This window comes from Papio anubis, chromosome 7 (assembly GCF_008728515.1).
Source record: "Papio anubis isolate 15944 chromosome 7, Panubis1.0, whole genome shotgun sequence".
In the NCBI taxonomy this organism is placed as follows: domain Eukaryota; kingdom Metazoa; phylum Chordata; class Mammalia; order Primates; family Cercopithecidae; genus Papio; species Papio anubis.
Genome location: NC_044982.1, coordinates 105,857,099 through 105,869,688, shown reverse-complemented (window position 1 = coordinate 105,869,688; position 12,590 = coordinate 105,857,099). Strand labels below are relative to the sequence as shown.

The window sequence follows — 12,590 nt, the reverse complement described above, 5'->3', positions numbered from 1 at the left end:
GTGATGACTTTTAACCAGCAAGCTGCCTTCAGGCACTTGTTTAACAAAGCACATCCTGCACAGCCCAAAATCCTTTAAACCTTGAGTCACCACAGCACATGTCTCTTGCAAGGACAAGGTTGGGGGTAGGGTCACAGATTAACAGCATCTCAAATACAGAACAAAATGGAGTCTCTTATGTCTACTTCTTTCTATATAGACACAGTAACAGTCTGATCTTTCTTTCTTTTCCCCACATTAATACATGTTGCAAAACTGCTTATCAAAAGCACTGCACTTAGCAGTATTCAACAGCACAATATAAACTTGATCTCTGCCCATCACCATCACTAGCACTGGGTTTGCAAACTTCTTTTTTTGAAAGTAATTGCTGGAGGTGGGGGAATGCTATTTAGTCATTGCTTGGGTTTACATTTTATTGATTAGAAATAAAGTTGAATCTGTCCATATGATTATTAACCAGTCACTTGCTTTTCTATTAGAACAATAAAGTATTTTCCTTTACCTATTCATCTATCTCCTTTTTGTCCATTTGAAAACTCTTTTACATGCTACTTTACAAAATTTGTATTACATGTTATTTTACTTTAACTTCTCATTTGAATGTTTTTCGACAAGTATTCATTTAAGCCTTCTATGTAGTTAAATCCATGAATACATTTTACTTTCCATTCATTTGAAGCTTCTCCCTCAGAAATTTGAGGAGCATTTACTTTCATGGTATTTTTATGTTTTTATGGTTTAATTTTTATTTAACTCTTCAATCCCTCTGGAATTTACAATTACATATGTTAAAAATTTAAATTAACTTTTTCTAAATTAACCAACTGTTCCAACACCACTTACTGAATATATTGTTTACATTTATTAAAAGAATGTGAGGTCCTCTCAGTATAGACTGTAGTTACATGATAATTTCTGAAATGAATACCGTTGTTTTTGTTATCTTCTACATAATGTGTAATTATATTTTCATTTCCTCTTGCATGAATAATTTCTTCAGGAGAGTGTTTTAAAATTTGTAATGTTTATAGGTTTTGATTCAAACCTCTTTACTTGACGTTTATTTGAACTACTTAGGCTCAGAGGATATGGCCTATAACAATTTCTGTATCATAATTTTTTTCTGTTTCTGCATTTCCTAAATTCTAACTTGCTGCTGTTAGGCAGGAATCTAGACCCAACATGGCGGCGTTACCCGGCGTAGCAGGCCTTTTGTTAAAGACTCCCTTCACCCTTGTACACACCCGCAGACTTACACGCGTCAGAGTTCTGGCTGGGCAACCACACTCCCCCATGACCTGCAGCTCACTTGCATTCCACAAGTTCAGCAGTTTCGGTTAACAGTTTCCAGAGACCCCTTCCTCATGACCCTTACTCAACTCCTGCCCTAGTAGTTTCAAGACCCCCCAGGCCCTGTTTGCACAACCAGCTTCCCTACCTCTCAGGCTATAAAAAGCCCCTACCCTCCTCCCTCAGCACGACTTCCTCGGCCCACGCCTTTGGACCGAGGAACCTTGCCCACAAGCCCTAATAAAAGGCTATTCTCACTGCCATTTGCCTTGTGTCTTCAATCCCGGTTCGGCTCCAGCCTCAGCTTACCTTTACAGCTGCTTCCTACCTTTTTTCATTTTTTGAAATCAAAATGCAATACATCTTACAATTGACACATATTTAACGATAGCTTTGATTTTTTTTCACAAAAGCTTTTAGTAAATCAAAACTGTCTTATAGCACTTACTGAATTTCCTCTCTTCCATTTGATCTCTCTTTTGTAAGTACTTACATTGGATGTCTGAGATCTGTCCAACATAGCTACAGTCTCCTCATTCATTTTATTTCCCTGTCCTTATCCTCTGTAACTGAACTTTTCTGAATTCATTTTCACTAATCTGATTCTCTGCTGAATCCAGAATGCTTGACATCTCCTCCCTCTTGATTTTATTTGGAAACTATGCCTTTCATCTTTGTTTATCTTTGCTCATCTCAGCCTGTCCTGCCTCATGAGTTTAAGGCAGTTTCATAAAGGCAATGTCCTCTTAAAAACGTAAATCTGTGGCCAGGCCCAGTGGCTCACACCTGTAATCCCAGCACTTTGAGAGGCTGAGGCAGACAGATCATGAGGTCAGGAGTTCGAGACCAGCCTGGCCAACATGGTGAAACCCCGTCTCTACTAAAAATAAAAAATTAGCTGGTTGTGGTGGTGTGCACCTGTAGTCCCAGCTACTCAGGAGGCTGAGGCAGGAGAATCACTTGAACCCAGGAGGCGGAGGTTGCAGTGAGCCAAGATCGAGCCACTGTACCCCAGCTTGGGCAACAGAGCAAGACTCCATCCCAAAAACACACAAACAAACAAAAAACACATAAATCTGCTAGTGTCCTGTGTTTTCTAGGTTTCTTGTTGTAAATCTACTTCAGAAGAAGGCAACATCTAAGAGTGTTTAGAGAACTGGAGGTCCCCTTCTCTCAAACTATGGAACATGTAAAGATGTTAATCTATGTAGAATTGGATTATAACTGAGTATGAGTCGAACACGGGGCTCTCAGAGACCCTCTGGGAAAGCTACTTTGTTCACCCAAATCCTTTACTAAGAGGCTTCTGAGTCTGAAGCATCAGAGTTCTCCCTGTGTGCAGATGGGACAATGTAACTGTGAGGTCCAAGACCACTCAATGCTCATGAATGATAAGACATGCCAGGTATTTAAAGAGATTGCTGATGAACTCTGGTTGTTTAAAATAAGGTTCCCTGTGCCACGTGGTAAGAGTCAGGCCTAACAGACAGATATCAAGTCATGGCAAAATCACATCTGGCAGAGAAAATGGAACTCCAGGGTAACTTCCTATAGTTCTGCCAAACTGTTCCAGTCCCAGGTAGGGCCAATTTTGTTAACTTAAAAAGTATATATGCTGCTTCTAAATAAAATATAACAAAAAATAAAAAATTGCTAACTGAGCTACACAGAAAAAAGATTTCCTATACTCATCATCTGAACCTGAGGAAGAACAAAATATCTTGTGCATTTATTTTTTAGACTTCTTATTCAAGTATTTTACAATAAAATTTGGCAAGTTTAATGAAATATTTTTTAACATAAAAACCATGAGTGGAATAATTTAAGGTTTAAAACTAAGAAAAAATAGGTTTTAAAACATTTTAAAGGTTTGCACCAAGTTCATGGCATTATAAATCCATGTCTTAAAATGAGTTGAATTGGAGATATTTATTACATATTATAAAAGCACTATCGTGTAATGGGGCAGGAAATAAAGCTGCTTCAAGTTAGAACACAAAATAGACTCAACTTGTAAAATATGCTAATGGTAACACAGTTTCACCGCCAACAGCAGGGCATACTCTCTGTCATTAAAATATTTTAGTACTTAACATGGCTATTCAGAGTGTAATGCCCACTGACACATTCTAACCTTTGTGTGTGTTGAAAATTCAAAAAACCTTTTGTCACCAACCTCTAAATCAATATTTCTCAAACTGTTCTGGTGTCAGAATGTGTGAAGTATCACGGGGATGCTTTTACAAAGCCTCATGGAATACTCAAAAATTAAACTTTAAATTACTGCACACATAAGTTTGGACTTAATTGAGTATGATTATATATCTTATTTTAATGTGACAATGAGGTCAGGGACCAAACATTTAAGAAATATCTATGGAAGAAACGTTTAATTATAAAATGCTTTTCTGCTAATTAATTTTTTCTTGTGAATTTGATATTTTTGAAATTGCATTATTTAATTTTAGGTATGCAATGTAGTATGGCAAAAAAATGAACATGTTGGCTGGGCGTGGTGGCTCATGCCTGTAATCCCAGCACTTTGGGAGGCCAAGGCGGGCAGATCACAAGGTCAGGAAATCGAGACCATCCTGGCTAATACGGTGAAACCCCATCTCTACCAAAAATACAAAAAAATTAGCCGGGTGTGGTGGCGGGCGCCTGTAGTCCCAGCTACTCGGGAGGCTGAGGCAGGAGAATGGCATGAACCCGGGAGGCGGAGCTTGCACTGAGCTGAGACTGCGCCACTGCACTCCAGCCTGGGCGATAGAGTGAGACTCCGTCTTAAAAAAAAAAAAAAAGTGAACATGTTTTCTCTATTTATTTATTTATTTATTTATTTTATGAGACAGAGTCTCTCTCTGTCACCCAGGCTGGAGTGCAGTGGTGTGATCTCGGCTCACTGCAACCTCTGCCTCCCGGATTCAAGTGATTCTCCTGCCTCAGCCTCCTGAGTAGCTAGGATTACAGGCATAAGCCACCACGCTCAGCAAATTTTTGTATTTTTAGTAGAGATGGGGTTTTGCCATGTTGGTCAGGCTGTGCTCAAGCTCCTAGCCTCAAGTGATCTGCCCGCCTCGGCCTCCCAAAGTACTGGGATTACAGGTATGAGCCACTGCACCGGGCCAAACATGTTTCCTCTTGAAAAAGACCTGGGTATGAAATTGGCTTTGTCATTGACTGATTGTGTCCTGGTGAGGCTGTTAGCTCCTCCAAGCCACAACTTCCTTATTAATAATATGGAATGAAACTATTCAATTCACAACAAAGTTGATTTTCATTTTTGTTTTGTTGATGCTGTTTTGTTGTTGTTGTTACTTTTATCTTTTACCTTTTACTACGCAAGATTTCAAATATACATAAAGGTAGACAGAAAAGTCTAATGAACCCCAAGTACCCATAGCCCAACCTCACAATCAGCAACCCAAGTCCAATCTTATTCTACTACTCACCCACACCCATTATACAAAACATCATTTAACCAGTAAATATTTTCATGTGTATTCATAAAATATACTTTTTAACATATTCCCAATACCATTTTCACACCTTAGAAATTAGGAGTTGACAAGAAAATATTAATTTTCCAATTTTCTTATAAATGTCATAAATAGTGTTGTCGTAGGTTTTTTGTCTATTTGTTCATTTAAATAAAGATCCAAATAAGGGCCACTCCTTGCAGTTGGTGGATACATCTTTAGAGTCTCACTTACTCTTTTTGGTTCTCTATCTAGTTTTCTTTTTCCTTTGCAATTTATTTGTTGAAGAAACTGAATTGTTTGTCCTGTAAAGTTTCCCACTGTCTGGATTTTGGTGGTTGCAAACCCATGACTTAGTTTAATGTGTTTCCTTGTACACTGTAACTCTCATAAATGGGTGGTTAGATCTAGAGCCTCAATTTTGGGGAGGCCGAGAAGCACCACAGAAGGCAAGAATCCTACACGGGTAGTACTGGGCTCTTCCATCAAGAGATGTATACTGTTTGGCTGTCTCTCTTTTTGCAACTTTATTGGCTTTGATATTCAATGCATATATCAGTTCATTAGGGTTGCAAAATGATGACATTCTCATTCTATTGTCCCTTCTTTATTTATTGACTGAAATATTTCTGTAAAGACAAATTCTCCTCATCTAGTGTTTGGTTATCCAGTGATATCATTCATATAGAAAAGCCAGTAAAAATATTTGGGTTTTTTCCTTCTATTTGTTTTCAATGTAATGAGTTGATTCCTGAGCACCCAGCAACACCGACTAATGTGTTTTAGTATTACTATTAACTTAGAGGTATAAACATAGTTGACATGCTTAAGTCCTTTGCAGCTTTTGCTTTTATTGATGCTCAAATTTTGTCCCAATTTCTTCTTCTTTTTTTTTTTTTTTTTAAATGGAGACTCACTCTGTCACCCAGGTTAGGATGCAGTGGCAGGATCTCAGCTCACTGCAACCTCTGCCTCCCAGGTTCAAGCAATTCTTCTGTAGCTGGGATTATATAGCCATGCACCAACACGCCTGGCTAATTTTTGTATTTTTAGTAGAGATGAGGTTTCACCATGTAGGCCAGGCTGGTCTCCAACTGCTGACCTTAAGTGATCCGCCCACCTCAGCATCTCAAAATTCTGGGATTGCCCATGTGAGCCACCACACCTGGTCTCAAACTGTCCCAATTTCTGCTTATAAAAGTGTTGACAAGTTTATTCCTGGGTCCTTCTGATGAGACTCTAGTAGTCTTGATAGCTTCCTTACTACCTATTAATTACATAATGTTCCAGGCTACTTTTGCATATTTTTACCCAGAATAAGTAATTTTGCCATGGACTCCTGGTTCCTTTTAAATGGGACATGGTGTTGAGAGACCATGACCTGGGCATTTGATCATTGATATTAAGTCGGCCATTTGCTCATTGTTATTAGGCCTTTTAAGTGAAGGGATCTGGAAAATATGTCCTGGTTTTGTTTTGTTTAAGATAAAAGACCTCAGGAGCTTTTACAGATACTTACAATTCAATTTTAGGACTATAAAGTTTTCACTTAATTTCGTCTTTTTTCTCTGTCTCCTTCTTCCCATATCAAGAAAATGGATTTTCAAGATTACCAGAATAAAAATCCAAATGATCACATTTGTATTGTTCATTTGCTTTGTCTCACATCACCCACACAGCAGTCTCATAACAGCAAGTCCAATCTACCATCAACAATAAGGTCATTGCAAAAAGTTTTAAATCTCATTTTTAGTTCTTTTATCCTTTAATATACTGACCTTCAGTGAAATTCATGTGTATTAAAGTCAATTAGAATAATTATTCTCTATGTGATTAACATCACCAATAGGAATCATAGGTTTTTTGCTTTTATTATTTTATTTTTTGTTCTTAGGGATTGTTCTTTTAAAATCTAATTTTATTCTACAAATATATAAAATATTTGCATGATCCCAAAGCCAAATGTATAAGTATATACAGAGAAGCAACATCCTTGTACAGAGGCCATGCTAATCTTGTTTGTATTGTTAATTTTAATATATGTGCTGCTGAAGCAAACACAGAGGAGCAGAAGAGTAAACTGTAATTATAAGGCACATGGCACATCTCATACAGTTCTTATACATGCAGGTTGCTTAATAAAGGGCAACTGTAATCTTGGTCTTCAAAAAGAAAAAGCTCTTCTTCTCTAGTTTCAAAATTGAAATTGCAGGAATTACTTTGGATACAATTCTATTTCACATTACAATATCACACATCCAGAATGATGCCACATTACAGAGATTCAATCAACATTTGTTGAGGGATTGATGGAATGAATGACTACTCCTTCAAACTACTGCTACTATCAGCTCAGGTGTCAGTCTCCATTCAAGGTATTATAATTTTTCATGAGAACCATGTGTTCAGAATCAGGTTTTTAAATAGAGCATAGCTTTATTTAATGTATATTTACAGTATATCATAGCTCTATTTCATACATATATATCTTAATGCAGTGTAAACCTAATGCAAAAGCAAAATTCTTAGTTAAAAATCTTGCCTTTTCCCAATTATAAAGGAAAATTTACTCAATCATTTTGAAAGGTAAAATTTAAAAACCTGTTAGCATTAAATCCCAGAGGGAAGGGATTAAGAGAAGGATTCATCCAAATGGACTAGGAACACTATTCCTTGTTGGTGGCCTGCCACGTGGAAAGAGTTGAGAATTGGAAGCAAGCAGCCAGGGTCCAAACAAAGAACAGACTGATTCTCCAAACAAGCCTTTGGACTAACAGTATTTGGAGGAGAGACTATTACTTCCTCATAGTTGTAAGAAGAGAGTGAAAAATAGAAATAATTACAAACACACACACACACATACACAAGGAAGAAATAAAGATAGGCTCTTTATTATCACAAAGAATAACATTTTTTAAGAATTTATTTTCTTTCTTGCTTTTTTTTTTTTTGGTAGAGACAGGGTTTCACTATGTTGGCCAGGCTGGTCTCAAACTCCTGACCTCAGGTGATTCTCCCATGTTGGCCTCCCAAAGTGCTGAGGTTACAGGCATGAGCCACCGCACCCAGCCTAAGAATTTATTTCTTAAAGCAAACTCAGAAATAAAAATGTAATTAGAATTTCTTCAAGTCTTGTCACTCCTAGAAGTAGATCTTCTAGCTATTCTATGTCCATGGGAATAACAGCAAAGTTATGCAGATTTGCTCTAGAATTGTTCTGACTCCAGCACGATAAGACATCCATGTCAATAATTACAAACCCAGATGAATCCTTAGGGCCATAAGCAAAGATAAGTGACTATTTCAAAGAGCAGGAAGAAACTCTGTTAGGCTAAGGACTTCACTGAAAACTACTTGGAAGAGATGGCACTAAGCTGGACATTGCAGAAAACACAGACATTCAACAAAGAGCTCTGCACGCCCTTGGCACAGGCAAAGATCAGAAGGCGGAAGGCATGGAGTCCAGTCTGGCCAGAGCACAGGGCACACAAAGAGAAATGGGGGATAAGGAAAGAGGGGTAACCCAGGGCCAAGCTGTGCAGGGGCTTTAATACCAGTCAGCAGTTGGCCTATTTCAGAGGAGGAAACAAGGACCTATTTAAGGTTTTTGACAAGGGATATAATCTTCAACAAACATATGCTTGTTGTGCATTTACTATGTGCCAGGCTGCGGAGTACAATCTGGAGCTATAGTGATGAGAAGACATAGTCCCTGCCCCTAGGGGTTCAAAGCCTGGTGGAAAAAACAGAGGAGGAAATGTTCAGTGCTGGATGCAGAGGAGAAGGAATTAATATGAGAATCTCAAAGGGGATGAGAGAAGACTTGGAGAAAGTACTCAATTAGTTAAATCCAGCTCTGGGAAGGGAGGTGTAAGTTATGTATGTTAATTTCCACATAATCCAAATGTATTCATGTATGTAGCCACGTATTATTAACTTTTATAAATAGAAACCTGTCCAAAATAATCATGCATGTATGCATGTGCAGAATGATGAACGTAATTGAAATGGTTTCCTGGAAGAGGTAATATTAAGGGCCATCAGTCACTGTCCTGAGCTATCACTGCTGACCCCAGGGACATGAGGCTCAGCAGAAATTGCTCCAAACCTCACATCCCGCATTGTGTTTTCTTGAAACAGTTCATGATGCAGCATCCCCACAGGGTTTGTTGTTTGGATAAGTAAGTCACCCAGACTAACATGAGAAATCCACCGAGTGCAATTGTTTCACCATTAATCTAATTTCTCCTCTCCCACTGCAACCCATGAAGGTTACAGTGGGTCAGGAGGTCAAAATGCTATAAGAAAAAAAAATTCCAGAATGAGGAAGGAAGGAAGGAAGGAAGGAAGGAAGGAAGGAAGGGAAGGGGAAGGAAGGAAGGGAAGGAAGGGGAGGGAGGGAGGGAGGGAGGGAGGGAGGGAGGGAGGGAGGGAGGGAGGGAGGGAAGAAGGAGAGAGGGGAGAGAGAGAGAGAAAGAGAAAGAGAAAGAGAAAGCAAGCAGGGAGAGAGGGAGGGAGGGAGAGAAGGATGGAAGGAAGGAAAGAAGGAAGAAGGAGGGAGGGAGGGAGGAGGGAGGAGGGAGGGAGGGAGGGAAGGAAGGGAAGGAAGGAAGGAAGGAAGGAAGGAAGGAAGGAAGGAAGGAAGGAAGGAAGGAAGGAAGGAAGGAAGGAAGGAAAGGAAAGAAAGAGAGAAAGAAAGAAAGAAAGGAAGTAACAACTGAGCTGAAGGATATGCAAGGGTTAGACAGGGACGGCAGAGGGAGGAACAGTGTATACAAAGCAGAGGGGATGTTCCAAACAAACAGGACAATTTATGCAAAGGTTGCAGTTGAAGAGCAACATGAACCGAAAGGAAACATACAAGCTTCATCAATAACACCTGGCCTAGAAATGTGCTGGACAGCAATGCAGACAGGGTGTTCCAGTGGGCATCGCTAACAGTTACACACCTGTGCCCCCACTTGCCCTTGGGATGTCCCACCAAGAACAGTAGCTAGCAGGATCCTGACCTCAGGTTACCAGTTTCATTGGAGAACTCCAGCCTGAGTGGACATTAAAGTCCAAGCTGGAAGGTAGGGTGGAAATTGGTACTGTCTCAGGGCCAGGAAAGCCAGGACAGTTGGCCATCCTAAAAAGGTTTACATAAGAAGCAGATTAAGAGTATTACCAAAGGTAACTGAACACAGAGAATAACACAACAGATACTTTCAAGATATTTATCTGCCTGGCCTCAGGTATCCATATGTCAGTGCCATTTTCCCAATCATCTGGAAGAGCCCTCAACATGTCTCAGCTTCCCAAAGTCCAGAACCAAGAAACACACTCCAGTGTTAAAACTCCAAGCATGAGCAGACAAAGGTGTCCACTGAGAGACTCAAACCCCATGGAGCCTTTACCCACCAGGAACCTCTTTGCAAACTGTGCCTACACTTTTTTGATGTAGGCTAGAATTGGCCAAACAAAAGGAAACATTTCCAAATAAGCCAATCAAAACATAATGCCTCAAATCCCTTGTGATAGGGAATAAATTCCATTACTGCTTCTACATCTGGTCCTTCAAAATTCTGCTTGGAGAGAATCAGCGAAATCTTTTTCTGTCTGGCATGGCCCTTCTTTGTTGGCCAGCAAATTAACTCACCTTTGTTTTGTAGCTGTCTTTGTTTTATGCTGTAATAAGAGAAAAAAAAAGATGGTCCCATCCACTCCTCCACCTGCCATTACTCCCCATTCTTACAGCAAACCTGCAAGTCCAGTTTCCTGCATTTTCTCAAGATCACAAACACTAAGAAAATCTACTCCCTTCACTATGCCTGAGGAGGACAGACTACAACAGAACAGAAATCTGGCACTCATTTAAGAAAAACACACATTCAGTAGCAGAGATGTTTAATAGAAGGGGGTTGATGAATGTGGTCAAAATAAAGAATTAGAGATGATCAAAGGTGACATTGAGGGTTCCCCCACTACATGAGGCTGTATTTCATGGCTGATTGATCTTCTTTAGCAGAGCTCTGAGTATAAGACAGGGAAAGACACCAAGTTGTAGAGAACCCGATAGAAAGTTCCACTAGGCTAGTGGTCCAGGAAAATCATGCATAGAAGGTGAGGGATGACACTAGGAGAGGCCACATGGGTAGGAAACCTAGGGATGCTGAAAGGTGGCTGATCACCTGGGAGAAGTAGAGAGGTAAGAGAATTAGATGTGTCTTAGAGATCAAAAGGAATGCATATAGTAGGAGCATGCATAGGAGGATGTGTAGGAGAGGGGTCTCAGATTACAGAGAGACTGCAGGATTTAATATTTCTAAAGCAGAATAGTGTGAAGAATGATAAGGTCCAGTTTGGACACTTGGAATGGGTGACTGAAATGGAAGGTCTGTGAAGGTCACTGAAGCCAGAGAGATCCATAAATGACAGGGTTAGATTGAAGCTTGCAGAATGACAAATGTAATTGAAATGGTTTCTTGGAACAGGCAATTTTAAGGGCCATAAGTCACTGCCCTGAGCTATCACTGCCAACCCCAGGGACAGGAGGCTCAACAGAAATTGCTCCAAGTGTTAATTCTTGAACACTCCCAGGACCATGGCAGGACCTTGGAAGGAAGGAAGTCATGATTAGGTCATAAAGGCTTTGGTGAATGCTCTGATCAGTGGTTTAGACAGGTGACATGAGCCTCCAAAAAGGAGGAGCATTGAGATGAGAGAAGACGACTAGCTAGGAAGCAGCAGTAGGGACTCAAAGAAGGTCAACCCCCCCCCCCCCCCCTTAGCCGTGTACTGCTTGGGGTGTGAGGTATGAGCAGCCTCCACTGGTGAGGCCTGCAAGGGAGACAGTGAGCCTGGCCAAGGCCAGTTTTCAGTTGCAGCAGAAAGTTGGAAGTCAGGACATAGGGTCCTGTTGACCATGAGGGGACGATGGAAAGCATTGGGAAGGCGGAATCAATAAACAAAGGATAAAACAGGAGGAAGAATAGAAAAGCAAGGCATAAAGGGCCGCTGAAGAGAGAAGATGGAGGAGAGGAAAGCCTACTTGCTTTCTTTCATCCAGGGACTGTGAGTGACAGAACTGAGTTGCTCAAAACAACCTCGTCTCAAAGCACTTGAAGACTTTGAGGATCTGTGAGTAGGGACTGATCTGATTTCAAAGAGAAAGGATGATCCGAGGGCAGGCAGTAAGGGCCCTGTCAGAACAGAACCTGTCTCTCGGCGTTCTTAAGTGTAGTGAGGGACTTTTAAGGAAAGATCCATTTGGGTCTGTCCTGAACATCCCCACCCTATACCCACCACTTAACCCATAGGGTGAAAGTGATAAAAATCACACAGTACCCCAAATACAAGTCTAGGAAGATGACATTGAAAGAGGAAAATGTCTGCATCCTTCAAAAGCTGGATATTAAATCTCTACTCACACAGTTCTTTTATGCTTTTATGATTTGTGAAAAGCTCAGTGATAATGAAATTCAGAGTTCCTGTGTGCCACAGTCAATCAGAACAGCATGTATAGTTACATGTGCAGTATTCATGCATTTGCTACACATGTGAACTGGGAACAGAGTACAAGTTATTCCAATTAATTTGTTCTTGTCTTCTCTTAACAGACCATGAGCTTGCTTTCTTGTTAGATCGCTAAATCTTGGAATATTTAAGCAGCATAACTACATTTGACCGAGATTACTCACTAACAAAGGAATGAACTATTCAAATTCAAATGGCTTGCTGCTTAAAAATATTATACACACAGGCCAGAAACAACACAGAAACTCTCCTATGTGGAGAACATATAAGTTGCTCATTTTGATCAGTGAAGAAGATGAAAAT

At 40.1% G+C, this 12,590-nt stretch overlaps 1 protein-coding gene and 1 pseudogene across 2 annotated transcripts in view; both read right to left on the bottom strand.

The window, feature by feature from the left end:
- Positions 1–12,590, bottom strand: part of LOC101025385 (ADAMTS-like protein 3) — a 261,955-nt gene that overhangs the window by 194,656 nt on the left and 54,709 nt on the right. The window lies entirely within an intron of this gene.
- Positions 6,733–6,833, bottom strand: LOC116276043 (annotated as a pseudogene).